This window comes from Acomys russatus, chromosome 4 (assembly GCF_903995435.1).
Source record: "Acomys russatus chromosome 4, mAcoRus1.1, whole genome shotgun sequence".
In the NCBI taxonomy this organism is placed as follows: Eukaryota; Metazoa; Chordata; class Mammalia; order Rodentia; family Muridae; genus Acomys; species Acomys russatus.
The window spans coordinates 9,049,861-9,066,945 of NC_067140.1; positions in this window are offsets into that span (position 1 = coordinate 9,049,861).

Genomic DNA, 17,085 nt, shown 5'->3' on the forward strand with positions numbered 1-17,085 from the left:
AGGGCACCCGCTTTATTAAAAGGGGCGGTACCCAGTGAGCCCCAGGCTTTCGGGTTTATCTACATTGACTGTTTCCTTACCTGTTATTCTGCACACAGATGTCTGGTTCTGAGGCTCATGCATCAGCTTTGGATTTCAAGATTCTGATCTCCGCTCAGTGGTTTTCGTGACCTTTGCTGGAAAAAAAAAAAAAAAAAAAAAAGGGTTAGAATCACAGCGGATTCATAATTTCCCTCTAAAAATTCAAGCTGCCCAGTCACCATTCTATCAGCCATATGTGCCTCATATATCTGTCAGGGACAATCAAAATAAGGGACAAAAATCATGCCGGTCCAACCCCTGTGATCTTAGGAAGACTATGACCGAGCTTGTTTACCAGCCAATCACCGTTCTGCGCAGATGATGATGGGCATTATAAACATAGGCTTGCGGCCAGCTGGGAATTAGACCCCACTCAGTCTACTACCTCCACTGTTCTTAGCTGGAGTGGAGACATTTGAAACTGATCCTCAAAAAAAACTCCCCTCTTAAGCCCCTTGGAGCAAGAAGTGCAGGGCACTTCGCCAAATCGATCAACCTTTGAGACACACACATACATTGTTCCATCATTAAATGTTTAGAGAACTCTACTGAATCTGAGGGCAGCAATGCACCCATGAAGAGATGTTGCAGCACAGCCCTCTCATGATGACAAGGTAGCAGAAACTAAGATGCCCTCGGTGCACACCCACCGAGTAGCTCCTGTGATGGCTTCACATGAGGAACGTCCTCCAGACGCTCAGGTATTTGAATACTTGGTCTCCAGTTGGTGGCTGTGTCTGGAGAGGTTGTGGGGAGGTGCAATTTTGCTGGAGGAAGTACATCACTGGGGATGGGCTTTGAGAATTGATAGCCTTGCCCCGCTTTCAGTTTGGTCTCTACCTCATGCTTGTGGTATAAGGTGTGAAATCTGAGCTTCCTGTTCCTGTTGCCATGCCTGTTGCTGCTGTGCCTCTCCACCATGATTGACTTGCTTCCCTCGGGACCATGAGCCAAAATAAACTCTTTCTTTCATAAGCTGCCTTGGTCATAGTGTTTTATCCCAGCAACAGGAAAGTAGTTAATACAGCTAGCTTCATCAATATGTTAAAAAACAAACAAACAAAAACAAAAATCTTCAAACTTTGTATAGAGAAGAAAGCAAAGCTTTACAAAACGTCTAAGTTCTATTTTCAAGTCCTCTTTTCATGTAAAAACAGAACAAGCAAACAAAAGTAAAAATGTCATGATTCTGCAAAAATATGCTGAAGAAAACAAAGTATGCACATAAACACACACACAGAGAGAGAGAGAGAGAGGGAGAGAGAGAGAGAGAGAGAGAGAGAGAGAGAGAGAGAGAGAGAGAGAGAGAGAGAGGAAGGGAGGGAAAGAGAGAGAGAGAGAGAAAGCATTGCTGTGACACTTTGAAAAGATAAAACCACTGATGCTAGTAGCAGGCTATGTGGCCTCAGATAATAATTAACAACCTTATTGCTTCCTCCCCAACCCCGTAATATTGGAGTGATCCTAATAGTATGCTTGCTCATAGCTTTGATGTGTAATCGAGGTACCTTATGGCCTTAGTCCCTGCCCAGTGCACGACAAGCATTATAGAAACACGCTCCCTCACCATTCCTTTTAATCGGATGCTTTTCCTGGCTTAATGCTTACATTTAGTGAAAATATGCATAAAGCTACTAACATATTATTAATGAGATCTGGAGATGTATAATTTGTCCTGGCTTTGTAGGAATTGAATAACTTTAAGGACACATAAATTGATGATCACATTATTTTAATTCATGCATGTGCTGTGTTCACGTGTGTATCCATATGTGTGCGGGTGTAGGCAGACGCTAGAAGATGCTGGGTATCTTCTTCCTCTGTGCACAGGCAGAGGTCAGAGGGAGACGTTGCATTACCTCCTCTTTTGCACTCTGCCTTACTCCCTTGAGACAGGATCTCTCCCTGGAACTGAAGCTCTGCATTTGATACCATTTCCACCTTTCCCACAGCAGTGACGTTAAAGATATGCCTGGCCGTGCCTGGCCTTTTACATGGGCATCAGGGACCTGAGCTCAGGTCCTCGTGTTTGGGGAGCAGCTGTTCTTACCTGCAGAGCTATCTCTCCAGCCCTGGTTATTCCATTTCTAACTATTTTACTTTCATACATATTATTTTTAGGAATATACTCAAGGGAATATTAGAATCTTTTCTTTCCAGGTTGTCAGATATTCACACATAAGTTACGTGAAGCCAACAAAGACATAAAGATCACCGTATCGATTGATGTAGACATCCACGTAAGCACTACTTATGGTAGGCTATAGAAGGTTCTAGCAATCCAGAGACCTCCCGTCTACTGTTTTACAGTCAATACCCTCCACATGAGGTGACTCTGAGCTTTAACTTATAGTTGCATTTCCTGGCCTGAAGCTCCATATTCAGAAACCTATTCAGTGTGTTGTCTTCATGCTGGACTCCTTTTGTTATTGTGTGGGCTGGTTTTGTGTCAACTCTACATAACTTGGAGTCATCTGAGAGAAGGGACCCTCAACTGAGAAAATGATTGATGGGGGAAGGTGTCCACCCTGGGCTGGTGATCCTGGGTTCTATAAGAAAGCAGGCTGAGCAAGCCAGGAGGAACAAGTCAGTAAGCAGTACCCCTCCATGGCCTCTGTATCAGCTCCTGCCTCCAGGTTCCTGCCTTGACTTCCTCAAGTGATGGACAATGAGATGGACCTATAAGTAAAAAAAACAAAAAACAAAACAAACAAACAAAGAAAACTGTTTCCTCCTTAACTTGCTTTTGGTCATGGAATTTCATCACAGCAATAGTAACCCTATTAGTACATTATTGTATAATACAATGCTCTACCTGTCCCACTGATAGGCCTTTTGGTTTTCCTATTGTTTTTGTGGCTCATTTGACTGAGATATTTTAAAGATCTAATGTCCTTCTCTCTTGAAGAATGGGGATTGATGCATCCCAATCCGGACTTTTGTTCACTTTCGCATATACAGCCTACTAGTAGCAGTCTCTAAAGCACACCAGACCATTCTTTAAAGAAGAGAGAGGCTCATGTAATGCAGAAAGTAAATAACTCACAGCTCCCAGGAAGTTCCAAAAAGTAACAAAATTTACTAGGCTACTCTCCAGGGTTATGGAAGTAATAAATCATTGTGAGGGAGAGAAGACTCTCATGTCTCTTGAACTGATTGTAACCCTCGCAGAGACATCCCGGTTGAAACTTCTTTTACACATCGAATGGACTGGGTGGGCCTTCTAGTCATGCACCTGCCTTGTGAATCATCCTGGCTTCTGTACATAACTCCAACAGGCTCATTGGCATGCCAGATTAGACTTTAGTAAAATCATTAGTTTGGTCTCCCATTAGCTCCTTATCTGGGTTGAAAAGACATTTAATCATATCTCTTGGAAAAAGTTGAGCAAGCAACAGAGACACTCAGATTCCAGGCTCCTATGATCTCAATCTCTCAGGAGAAATGTTTCCTTCTGAATGCTAAGTCCCCACCTTCAGCGATGCCTCTGGCCATGGGTGTACCTCTCCCTCCTGGCAAGGTGAGGTCTTACTTTCCTGAACTAGACAGACAGAGTCATTTGTGAACTTGTGACACCGAGAATACTTCTTAGGCAGATTTGTCCCTGATCATTGGAGCAAATGTGAAAGCTGGAAACCACTTCTTCTGAGCTCCTTGGCATTAGATGTGTGAATCTCACTTTCCACTTAACCCTCTGGGGTTCTGTTCCTTAACACAGAAACTGCCCAACAAATGATTGATGAGTTAAAAGGACGTCTTTCAAATGTCACCTCACTCTTGGTCGTGATCCACACAAGGCAGCTTGTTTTCTCTTTTGTTTGTCTTCTTTCCTCCTGCCTAACCCTCAGGGCCTTCCTCCTCAATCTTCTAGCCTCTCTGTGTTTGATATTAGATATAAGATGTGCAATAAAGGTGGTGAATATACAAATTCCAAGGCCAATAGCTAATATATGCATAGTCAGTACACACTCTGACTCTCAGCAGCTGTGCAGTTTTTATCGTACAAGTGCACAGTAGCTGTGCGTTCTTGTTCGTGTGAATAGTCATACACAGAATAAACTCCACATAGCTCAGAGTACACACTATTTAAGAGCCTCCAGGGAAAAAAGAAGTGAGCCTCTGTTGCTCCAGTTCCTTTTCTACTGAGGAGGGATGCTCTCTGTGAACTACCTGTAGCCACTTCTGAGACAGTCTTCAATATTGAGGGCAAACGTGTGCTTCCTGTTCAGACCGTATATTGATCTTCAAAATGGGAAAGTTACTTCAAACTTTTGTAGAAAGTGAATCTCTGTCTATCAAAGGGCTGCCATCCAATTCTGTCCTCACCCGCCCACCCACTCAGTGTTCCTTTGGAGTGTATGAATACATAAACCTGGAGTAACCTGGTATGTGACCCATGCTCCTACAAAGCATAGTCAGACATGGCCTCATGTTCCCGACCACAGTTTACACTTCTCCGTCTTTGTTTCTTCATCTCTACCTCTTATCTCTTCCTTCCACAAAGTTCCACATGTGACATCACATTCAGTGTCCCAGTGAAATGATTGACTAAATTCAGCAGGTAAGTGGACACAATGTATTTTCTTTATAGGTAACATTTCAACATTTTACTAAGAGAATAAAAAAAAAAAAAAAAAAAAAAAAGAAAGGAAAAAATGAGCAGAGCAAAAACGGAGGAGAACGTCTACCCTTTTACTACTCCCTGCTAACAATGATATTCTGGCATTTGCACATAGTAGCTTCAGCTCTTTTGTCTTGAAAGTACATGGGGTACATGTGTGTATAAATTATTCACAGGTTAGGTATGTCTGCAAGTTTCTCTCTTCCTACATGGAGATATATATATATATATATATATATTCATATATTCACAGCACGAATTTTAATCCCCTGAATAACACTGTCTGGAGATCAGTCCTTTACTTAATATTTGCCTGCTAGGGTGTATATTGTACAATATACACTAAAATAACAAATGTTGATTTACCCTCCTCAAATAGATTGAAAAGTCATAGTGTGATTTTTACTCATCTTATTACAAAAGAGATTAAGGATGTTGTCATGATCATGTTATTTATTATTTCTATGATATTTGTCTGTGTATATTCCCTTTTCTAGACCACTTCTAGAATCTTTTTATACACTGATAATATTAAACATATGTTTTTTTATATGTGTGTCTAACAGCTTCTTCAATTAATATTATCTAAGTTTTCTTTTAATTTTAAGAAATTAAATGCTTTTACCACGGTTTTAGCTATTATGAATTTTGGCTTTTATGTAACACTTTATAGTAGTTTTCCTCTGCCAAGAGGTTTAAAAATTTTTTTCCACATTTTAAAATGTAAGCCGTATTACTGTTTTTCTTTTTATGGTGAAAGATAAGTGGCTAAATTACTTTTTTCTGTGTATCTATTTCTCTCTGATGTGCAGTTAAGAACCACCTCTTATAAAACAATGGACTGCTTTGAACAGTCATACATCTGCCTGTCACATGTGTTCCTCTTCCTCCCCTCCCTCCTCCCACTTACAACCTTGCATCCTGAGCTCAGCCTTCTTGTGGACCTACCCTGACGCTGGATGGCTTTGCTTCCTCTGCTGCGGTGAGGTCCCTCTACTCACCTCACCCTTCCTTATGGCAGGAAAAGAGGCATCTTTAAAGGTCCAGGACTATGTGCACTGTTCATATCTCCATAGCGACCTCCTCTTAGAGGTCCTCCCAGCGGACTTTATAAATATTAGTCTCATTCTGGTATACAGTCGGCAGGTGTAGCTGTTCTCTCTGTATTAGACGTGACCATTGCCGTCGTGCAGAACAGCTGTGACCAGCAAGAAGCCCTCGTGAAATCTGGCCTATTAACATTGCCTCATGAGTGGGGAATCCCAGGAGGCTCAGGAGTTCCCCATAAGATTGACAGGGTGTGGGACTCTTCAGTGCGGCAATGTTTCCCGAGTCCTCCATACTGGAAGGTGGGACTTCCTGTGGTATAGCTGCCAGAGCCATCCATGCTTCTGCAAGTGACCCCCACCCCACCCCAAACCTCACTGCTTCACCAAGCTGGATTTGGTAGGAATCTTTTCTTTGGTTGGGTGCCTCTGATGTAAACAGGCTTTCTGGGTTTTATTTTTTTTTATCTCCTGGAAGGTTCATGCAGAAGTAGGGGGCTGAGAGGTCTTCCCCAGCACTTGTCTTTCTGTATCCTATGAATCGTCAGCTTTTAGTTCACGGCAATTTGCAGACTGTATGCCTATCAATGAACCGACTAATAAACAGATGGGTTTTTATTGCTAAGTCGTAGCAAGGATGTTTCTTAGTTTTACTCCTGGTACCCAACACTGTACTGTTTCCCAGTTGGGGAATTCATCCCATCCGTGTCTTCACTGTGCTCTGGAGATAAGATGGATATGCATCAGGGACCCCTCACTGGCTTAGGACAACCAGACCATTCTACTTGACCACAGTGACTTACTCCAGGATGAACTCAGGCAGTGTAGGGATGTGCAAGCAGAAATAGATCCATTTCTTCACAGAATAAAAGCAGCCTCCCACACCTAGGGGTCCTCAACCGAGTGCAAAGCAGGAAGGAGAAAACCTCAGTCGACGTTGGTAACCTCCATCAGACACAGAGAAGAACTAAAAAAAGTATCTCCTGGAAGCTAAGAAGCAAGAAAAAGTATGTAAACTTGTATGAGTCCTTGTAGTAACATTTAAAACTCTGTCATAATCTCTGAGGTAGAGACTTTGCCACTCTGGACTTGTGTGAAGTATTGAACTCCTTTCAACATTTAAGCAAATCTGAGTTTTCTTTTTAAATTTCTCCTTCCTTCCTCACGTCTGTCCTTCCTCCTTCTCTTCTCTTCCTTTTCCCTTCCCTCCTTCCTTCCTCCCTTTCTTCTTTCCTCCTTTCCTTCCTTCCTTGCAGGATAATGTTTTATATTGTTCCAGGCTAGCCTTGAACCCCCTCTACAGTGACTGGGATTACCACTGTGTGCCATTAGGACTGATTAGAGATAAAGTTTTTCTTTTCACTGTAGGCCCAAGAGTCCTGATGTCTATACTTAGCTATGTCTATATCACATGCATATGTATGTCTTTGTATAGGTTTCTCTCTGTGAAGATGTTGGCTATATAAAATTGCAGTGAGACATATAGAAAACACAGGCATACCATAAAATACTGAGCTGAGAAAGAAGACAGAATAAACTGGCAGCCCTCACCAAACCCTGCAAAAGTAATGTTTCTAAATGGTTTTTCAGACACCGGATCGCTGTTTGAGAAGTGACTTCTCGTGTATTTATTAGATGCTTTGCTATATAAAGTTCCTCACTCAACTCATGCACAGAATATTCATCAAAAATAATCACCACTATAATTCTACTCTCAGTCAGTCTTCTTTGGTCATAACAATCAACAACTCATCTTAGGGTAATAAAGTAACCACTTAAAATCAACAGCTATTGTCACTGGTCTTCAGTGACAGTATCTATCTCCAGTGATCTATCTGAGAGAATTTGTGAACTTTATTGCACCAGCTAGAACACTACATAGCGTTGAAACATGCTCCAGCAGGAAACAAGACTGAAACACCCCCCCCCCCTTTCTGTCTGTTTCTGGAAGCATGTGAGTAGCCACACCCTGTCACATAAAGCCTGGCACAGAGGAAAGGCACTCAGGTGTCCGGCAACATTAGGCCCACCCAGTACCAGCCACTGGGGAGACGGTGGCTGGCAGTCACACATGGGACCTGGCCTTGTGGACATAGACACCAAAGTAAAAGTCAGTCTCACAATTTACCTTGCAATAAGCTCTGTTTCGAGACTGGGGCGGTCCTCAGCAGCGACGGCTTGACTGTTGAGATGTAAAGTGTGAACAGAAGCTAGCCAGGCAGACAAAGAACCCAGACACCTTGGCTATGGCTAGCAATATGTGGTGCCTTTCACTGCAACATGGAGGAGAAAAACAGTATCATGGGCATCCAAAGAAGGCAGATACAGCAGTTTACAAGTTACAAGCTCCTCGGATGTGGTTATGGTCAGAGGCCTGCAAAGGATCAAAGGTGTAGGCCTGCACGGATGGGGGTATGGCTGGCGCTGATGAAAAACCTTTAAACCTGGGCCAACAGAAACCACAGAAAGCGACCAGGCCACTGACCCTGGCATGACCCAGGCCTGGCAGCTGCTGGCATTCCTTCGCCATGGATTCCCACAGAGCTGGGCTTTTCATCAGGAGTGAGCATTATTAATGACTAGAGGCAGAAAATGGAGGAGACACGTGTGGGGAGTGCGGAGGGGAAAAAAGGAAGGCTGGGGAAACAGGCTGGGTGGATACAGCCGGGGGCCCGGGACCAACACAAAGCTCTCAGGCTGGGTGGCAACAGGTCGAAACATGGACAAAACACAGGAAACATTGCTGAAATATATTTCTGAAATATTGGGTCAGGCAGTTAGACTTGGGGTACTGTTCTCTGAAGGGACTTCACTTGATTTTTCTGAGAAGTACAGACTGTGTTTAAGGGGTACCATCTCAGCCTTGGCACGGTAATGCTCTGCAGTTAGATGTCTGTATTTTAGTACGACCAATATTTCTCAAACTGCTATATTCCAAGCACCGAGGTAAGTAAGGCCCCTATACAGGGATGTTTAAAAGTGACAAAGGGTTCATTCCAAAGCCAACAGAACACTGAGACAACTTACATGAACTGGGAAAAGTGTGCTGAGCTGTGCCTCTGACCATACCTCTCTCCATTTAGGAAGTACCCACTACTAACTGACTAAGCCTGGTGAATGCTAAGAATTGTGGGTGCCTGCCTTCCCCCTTCCAGAGGTGAGTGAATGGGAGAAACAGTCAGGCATACTGAGGTGCCAAGCCCCCGAAGGGATTCAGAACTGTGGTTAGAGTGTACGCTCAGACTTGAACAGGCTATGATGGAAATGCCGCACTTGTCCTCCCTTAGCAATCTGTTTCATCCCTGAGCCTCTGTTTGCTTACATGCAACTGAGGGTGACAGTCACCATACCTGTATTGCTAAGTGTAATTTTGAAATGCGATAACACTTGAACGGGCTAATCCAGCCTACCCAGGATGAAGAAAATCATCGAAAAGACTAAAATGCATATTCCCAATAGAAGTATATTGTCCATGCCCTGGTGATCCTCCCAGGGCCTGGCATACAATTCTCTTTAACATAAAAATGTACACACACACACACACACACACACACACACACACACACACACTGGCATGACCTCATCTCAGATTAGATTACAGAAGGCTGTGTCCTTCTATTTTCTCTGCCTAGCAGCCTGAGACAAGGAAGCAAGCAGAGGCCTCTCTGGTCGTTGGCTCAAAAACACAAAGCCCCAATTCAGTCTTTCCAAGGAATCCCTCTGAACTTATTCACCACAAAGTGACAGATGGGAGCAGCTTGGTAATTTGGAAGCCTGGGGAAAGAACACATATTGCAAGATATTCCTTGGGCTGATTTGGAATGTCTGAGCATTGCTCTTTTCAGGGTTGAGTGGGTTGTGCCTCCCTAAGCAGTTCTAGGTAGTTCTAGGGAAGTTTGAGATGAACTCCAAACTGGAGATGGTCCCCACAGAGTCTTGCCTTTCTTCAGGCCTTGCTAAGGGTTTAGATGGTGCTTGTTGGCTTTCCACCTTGTTGTATGATGCAATTTTTCCTGGGGAGATGCTACACATGTTTACTCACCCTGGGAAAGGGTCCCTAAAGAAACTAAAGTGTGGATGACACCAAAGTCCAACTTGGTGAACCATGAGTGTGGGTGAGGGGTTACTTGATAGGAGCAGAAATGATTCAAAGCCCATATACATCATCAAGGCCCATCCCAACACAGCTAAAAGCTTAGAAAAGCTAGGAAACCCAGAGCAAACTGCATAGCCTGAAGGCAGCTCAACAGGTTGGAGCGTGTCCTTTCCAAGTGATTCTAGCCTAAACCTTTTCTGGGCAGTTTTGGCAGCTCCAGCCGCTTGGCTGTTAACTACTTCTCCAAGGCAGCAGGTCTGGTTGGTCTCAGAGTCTTCTTCGCAGCCTGGCTTGCATGAGGACTTTCAGCTTTTATTTTCTTACACTGGCGGGGGGTGGGGGGGCCTAGTGAGTCAAGTCTTATCAGTTTCAGGGACTTCCTGAAGCTATTTTGTTTACTTCTCTCTTAAGAAGCTTACCTGCTGTATGGAATGGTTCAATCTTGGGGGGAGGCGGAGACCTGTTACATGACAAACCTTTCCAGATCTAGATGTCACATCCCTGCCTTGTTTCCTGTCTTCAATACCTTAGAATGGTTACTGTTTCAATGTTCAATGTATAATCATAGAAGAGAATAAGTGAGACCGGATAAGCATGCATGGAGTCCTACAGAGCATAAAGGGGTTCAACCTGTCTATGCCAGATGGGGATTGGGAGGCTAAAGAGAGCTAAACAGAGGTTCGTTTAGAATTTGGGACTTGAATTTGAAGAATTTAAGGGCTGTATAAAGGAAGGACATTGAAAAATAAAGAACAGTAGCGATAGACTTAGGGAGATTCCAGTGCCCGGTGAGTGAGCCAGTGTGGGAAACAGCTGAGAGAGAAGCTGCCTCAGTTTCTTATTCACAAATCATCTCGGTGATGTTTTGGTCACAGCCTGTTTTATCTAGGCTCTGATATGTCCCTAGTGTCCGTTCCCTCAGTTCTTTGTTATTATTTGAGAATCCACACAAGCACAGAAAAGTTGTGACCAAACTCGTCCCCATGCCCTTCCCTCTGATTACTCCCCTGCACCCCTGTGGCTTTACCCTCCCGACTTCAGCTGTTCTTTTCTTTTTTTTTTTTTAATAAATTAACCAAGTTCACTTAGTGCTGCCAGTATATGCATGGGCACAGGACTATCTACTAGAGCATGGGTGACCTCTCAGAAAATTATATTGGCCTATGGAAGGGTATTATTATAGTTTAAGTTATATGTTGAAACCAAAATCTCAGTAGCTCGGAATATTATAATATTTGGAAACACAGTAGTTAAGATGAGTTCTTTAGGACTGCCTTCCGGTGTGATGTGATGTAGTGTGTGTGTGTGTGTGTGTGTGTGTGTGTGTGTGTGTGTGTGTGTATGGGTTTGTTTGTGTCCCCATCAGTGGTGAGTGTTCCACTTGCTTCCTAGGCCCCAGAGGGTGAAAAGCCCATGGCACTGCAGTGCCCTGGAGTGAAAAAGGCTCTTCTTCCTTATTGGCCTGCTATTGGGCTTCTGCTTTGTACTTCAGAGATCATGGATGGCCGTATTTTACTTAAAACAAAATTACACTGCATATGTCAGATGAGAAGCCAAGCATGGTGGCCAGGAGGTGGAGAAACACTTCCTGCCAAGCCAGACCCTGAACTTGCTTTGCCCTCAAACCCTCTGCAGTTCTTCCATAAGCATACCTGTTTTCTCTAGGATTCCCCATCTGTGAATTGTGGTGGGAGCCAGATGGGGGCAGCCTTGCAGCAAAATGCCCAGAGGCTGCATTAATGTCTTCCCCTGACAACTTGGATGGCAGCTAATTTATATACTGCCTCCCATTAGTTTGGGGAAAAATATAACCACCAATAAGGAAGAGAATGCATCTATTTTCTTAGCTTAAACATGCCTGCTTCAGTGGTGAGCAGTTGAGCTCTAAGTCTGCTGTTTTCAGGCTATAAAAGCTGTTTATTTCACTCTATAAAAGAGCATTTGAACTTATATAGCTATTTAAGTTTAAATGTTTAGGGGGGAAGCAAAAAAAAGAAAAGCTAGGAAATTAGCAAAGCAGGCTTGAAACCAGATCTCTCTCTCTCCTCTCTCTCTCTCTCTCTCTCTCTCTCTCTCTCTCTCTCTCTCTCTCTCTCTCTCTCTCTCTCTCTCTCTCTGCAGCAAGGGCTTGCATGGAAACTTCCCTCCCTGGGAATCCCCCTGTCTGTCCCCAGCTCTTCCATGGCAGCTCCAGCACACAAGAAATGCACTGAAGTGCCCCTAGTTCCAACATCAAAGTCAACCATTTCTCCTCGGGGGCATGATCTGCGTTCCTTAGGTACTTCTTGGCTGTTAAGAAAACTGCAGCTGCCTAATGGAAATGACAGAATCAAGCAAATCTGTGTGGCTTTCTCAGATAAACTGTGCACTCCTCTGAGGGCTGTGGATAGATGCTTCTCTCCCTCCTGGTGTACCTTGGGTCTGATTTGCTGTTGGCTGTGAAACCAAGAATCCCAAGGCTATGACAGAAGAGCTGCTTGCTTCTGGGGCCTCCTCAGCCCCACCTGTTTATCCACCAGGACTCTGCCCTTGACATTTCCCTGAGTTAGCCTTTCTCTGAGAAGGCTATCTGTGAATACAGTTTGCACCTGCTTTGCTTAGGGTGGACTTTTAATGTTTCTCCTTTCCCCTTCAGAATAATGCCGTGGCTTAGACGTCACACTATAAGTGATCCATCTATTCCTAGAAGTCTGTTCTTATATTTGTGCTCAGTGTGGGGAAGACAGAAGAGTCCGGTGGGAGAGAAATGCTCAAGAGAGGAATTCTCTTGGTTTTTGTACCTTCTATTTCACTCAGTGTTAAATGGTATGTGTGAGAGTTGCAGAGAATATCTGTAGGGAAATGTAGACGTAAGAAGAAAGGAAAGCCAGCAAAACAGGTGTGCTAGCAAGTCCCGAGCTACTGGGGTTCAATTCCATCAGGGACACCTTGATGGGCAAGGGCTTGCCACAGCATTACGTCATACAGTGAATGAAGACTCCTAAGGGTGCTGTGTCCATCACTTCTGTCTACTTGAAAGAGTGCAGAGCACCCTTCATCAGCTTTCAGCAAATGCTACAAAGCAAAGAATAACAGATCTTCATGTGTCTTCTGAGAAAAATTAAGGGAAACAATCTAAGAAATATGAGGAGGCTCTGATGTGAGCTACAGAACGGAAGATAGAACAGAGATCAAAACACGAATATTTTTTATTTTTTAATTTTTAAATTTATTTTATTAATTTAATCATATTACATCTCAATTGTTAGCCCATCCCTTGTATCCTCCCATTCCTCTCTCCCTCCCATTTTCCCCTTACTCCTCTTCCCCTATGACTGTGGCTGAGGGGGACACTTCCCCCTGGATATGCTCATAGGGTATCAAGTCTCTTCTTGGTAGCTAGTCCCTAAATGCTTTTTGATCTTCCTGGCTTAGCCTAATTGGCACAAATATTCCTGCAGGAAGCTCATCGATGCAACAGTGAAATTAAAGTCCAATTATTTAATGTGCTTCTCTCCTGTGTTCTCTGATGGCCTTGAGGACAGGGTTGCTGTGGCTTTCTTTATCATGTTGTCTGGATACACTGAATGAATATCAGTGAGTCCGTAAATGAATGAGTGCTCTCAGCTGCTTTAGAGCACTGTGGCATGCTGGCACTGGCCCTCGCTTTATGAGATGGATATCATCGCTTCCCCAGAGTCACATTACTAAAACTCCAAATCTAAACTTAACTTTTAAGCTTTCCTCATTCCCCTTATGGTTTTTTCTCTTAGAAGTAGAATGTTTGTGAACAATATCCCCATCCAACACTTTCAGAGTTCTCTCTGCACCCCACTCTCAGACACTATCTACCCCGACTTCTACTCCTCAGCTCCTCAGCCGCGCTTCAGTTCACCTTCCTGTTTCAAGGCATTGGGTTTACTCTACCTGGATTATTTAAAGGCTTTTAATGGGAAAAGGTAATTTTGTTTATGTAGATGGGCTGTCAAGTATAAAAGAAAACAACACAGCTATAGCCACAGTCACCTCTTGAGTAGATCTACATGCCAAGGAAACAAAGGCGCAAGAGGGTACGTGTCATCATTTTTTTCTTTTCTTTGTTCCAAATTTGGACAGGATTTGACGGGGGAGTAGGAGACTCCAGTGTTTTTCTGGTAAAAATGTAACAATCAGCACTCTAGAAACAACAACTGATATTTATTTTTAGTATATGCCTATTTCCGTGGTGTAAATATTCCTGCCATAGCCAATTGACTCTATCTGTATCAAGACATTAAATGTGGGTATGTGGAGCTTAAGCACAATAATAACACACTATCATAGTATTTCCAGATTGTAGATCCAGTAGCCATGCATAGTCTCATAGGTATTATTAATAAAGAATAAAATAATAAGAAAGTAGGGAATTTTACGTATTTATGACTATTTATTTTATGTTAAACTCAATTTCTTTTTTTGTTTTTAATGCAAGATCTTTAATTTAGAGTTTATTAATTTTATTTCTGTTGATAACTATGTCTGACAGGGAGCAAACAAAATTCCTAAAACTTAAGACCCTCTGGTCTTGAGTGGGAGAGAGACCTGGGCTGCCTCAGGAGCAGAGTCTTCATTTTGAGACCAATTAGCTCTCTGTCTTAGTTTTGAAAGGGAAGGTCTTCCGGTGCCACTAACCAATGAGACAGTGCGAGCACTAGCCAGTGGGGTGCAGTTCAGCATCGGCCAGTGAGTTTTGGCTCAGCATAGCTGGTGAGGTATGGTTTAGGATTCTGTCTGGGCAATTAGAGAATAAACAACTGTCTTGTTCTTTTCACATATTTAATATTTTGTTTTTTGTTTATAGTGCATATTAATTGTACACAATAATGGCTTGCATTATTTTAATGTGTGTATAACCTATTCTGATCATATTCGCACCTTTACCCTCCTTTCCTCACTAACTTCCCCTTCCCAACTCATTCTCCTTCTAATAGCATGTCTTTCTTTGTAAGCCATGTGTTTATTTAGGGTTCCTGGTAGAAGCATCTGTGGGAAGGTATTTATAAGACCATAGGTGCACCACCAGTGGTTATACCACTGAGAAAACTATATAGCCCCAGTAGCCATTAGCTGCCCATAAACCTCCAGTGATAGAATCTATGAGCCCCTTCTTTCTCCACGAAATCATGTGGACAGGCTCAGTCTTGTACAGGTCTTAGATAATATTCAAACTGTTAAGAAATCAATAGTACAACAGGCATGCCATGCACCGAAGACAGAGTTCTGCAGCACTCCTCTCTCTCACTTCTAGTAGCACTGCCCACAACTCCCTTCTTCATTCCATCCAAGGTTGAGACCCTTTGTGCCTGTGATATGGTCGATCATTACCACTCTCACTCCTGATTATCTGTAAGGTTTTCTTTGTGTGTTCATTTTGCTTTCTTTTTCTAGAGTGTGTCACTTAAAGCTGAGCCACAGAACTTCATGGCTCAGGATCTCTTACTTCTGGTTGAGCTTAAGGAAAGAGAGATGCTGGCACAAGATATGGAGGTAGAAGCAGTGAGAACTAAGAACAGAATATACACACTCTTAACTTTGCATCACTTCCGTTCTGACACTAGCTCTTAAGTGGCCATTCTCCATGATTCTCATTTGACAGTCCCATCTCACTTCACCAGCTCCCACAATATGTCTCCTGGATGCATCACAAGCTATCAATCCACACTCTGCAGAGAGTCCCTTCATTAAATCCGTTGCAGAGCAATGTTTTCTATGCCTTCTATGATACCAGAACCCTCTATTATATGCCAGGATCATATACCAGTGATAGATCCAGCTACACCAGTCCTAGGAAACCTAGTATCCTAACTATTTATACGAGGGATCACATATTTTCAGCTGTAGCACTAGCAGTCGGTGAGAAAGTGATGCACATACCTGTGGAGGTTGACGCCACACCTGGGTCTTTCATGGATGTTGGGATTGAGCTTAAGTTCTCATGCTTAACTGGAAAGTACTTTACAGATTGAGCCATCTCCCAACCATGCACCCTAGACTCATATTAATATAATGCTCCATTTTGCGATGGTAGAACTCCAACAAAGTAGACGCTATCCTTATCTGTCCTGTACAATCTATCACCAACCATTTGAATCTATTGTTTGTTGTTGTATTCAAATACATTTCCTTTCCTCCTTCCTTCCTTCCTTCCTCCCTTCCTCCCTGCCTTCCTTCTTCCTCCCTCCTCCTCCTCCTCCTCCTTCTTCTTCTTCTTTTCTCTCTCTCTCTCTCTCTCTCTCTCTCTCTCTCTCTCTCTCTCTCTCTCTCTCTCTCTCTCTCCCTTCCATCTACTGTGTTCTAGAGTCCATTTACTATTAAGTTTTGGCTACACATGGTAAATGGAAGGAGTCAATGAGAGAGGAAAGAAAAGGGAAAACCACGGGGTCATTTTTTCCTCCGTGTCTAGCTTGCACATCAGTGGTGCTAGCGGGGTTCTTGGGGCTCCTGGGGCTCAGGCAAAGTTGTGAACTTCTGTTCCTCTGAACCAAGATGTGGCAATCATTTTCTGCAATTGCTAAACTCCGCATTTCCTCATTTCTCCATCACTTTCAGTTCTTCTTAGACACTGAAACTAATTCCCTACATTAAATCCCCTTTAAACGTACCGACTGCTGTTATTATCTCTGCTTCATGGAGCTATCTTAACTGTTATCCTCTCTCCTCCTTGTTCTTGGTGAGTTTTGGGAACTTGTAGGCAGCAGCCATGCTGCTTCATCTTTAGACTCTTCAGTGCTTTTATCTTCATCTCAGACGTGCTCCTGTTTGCCTGCTTCTGCCCTAAGCTGCTGGTGTGTCACCCCTGCACTTGGCAGGCTGTTTATCCTGCTCTCCATGGCACTGTGGCCCTATTTCTCAATAGCTATGACTCATGGGTGAGCCAGTTTTCGTTCCAGCCTTGATGATGGTCCTGTGAAACAAGTCCCTCCCCTACCGTGTGTTGCATACTATCTGATAAAGCTGAATGTTCCTGCACAGTCCTGAAACAAGTGTTTCTCCCAAATGGCTAATGATAAGAATTCCCCAAAGAGATTTTCAAACCCAATTCTAAGCACACTTGCTACATGGGACCTCGGAATCTTCTTAGTTTTACAAATGTGTTGTTGTTGCTATTATTACTAGTGTGTGTCCATGTGTTTTTTCATGTATGATGGTGTGTATGAATACCCACATGTCATCACGCATGTATGGAGGTCAGAGGACACATTTCAGAAGTTGGTTCTTGTTTT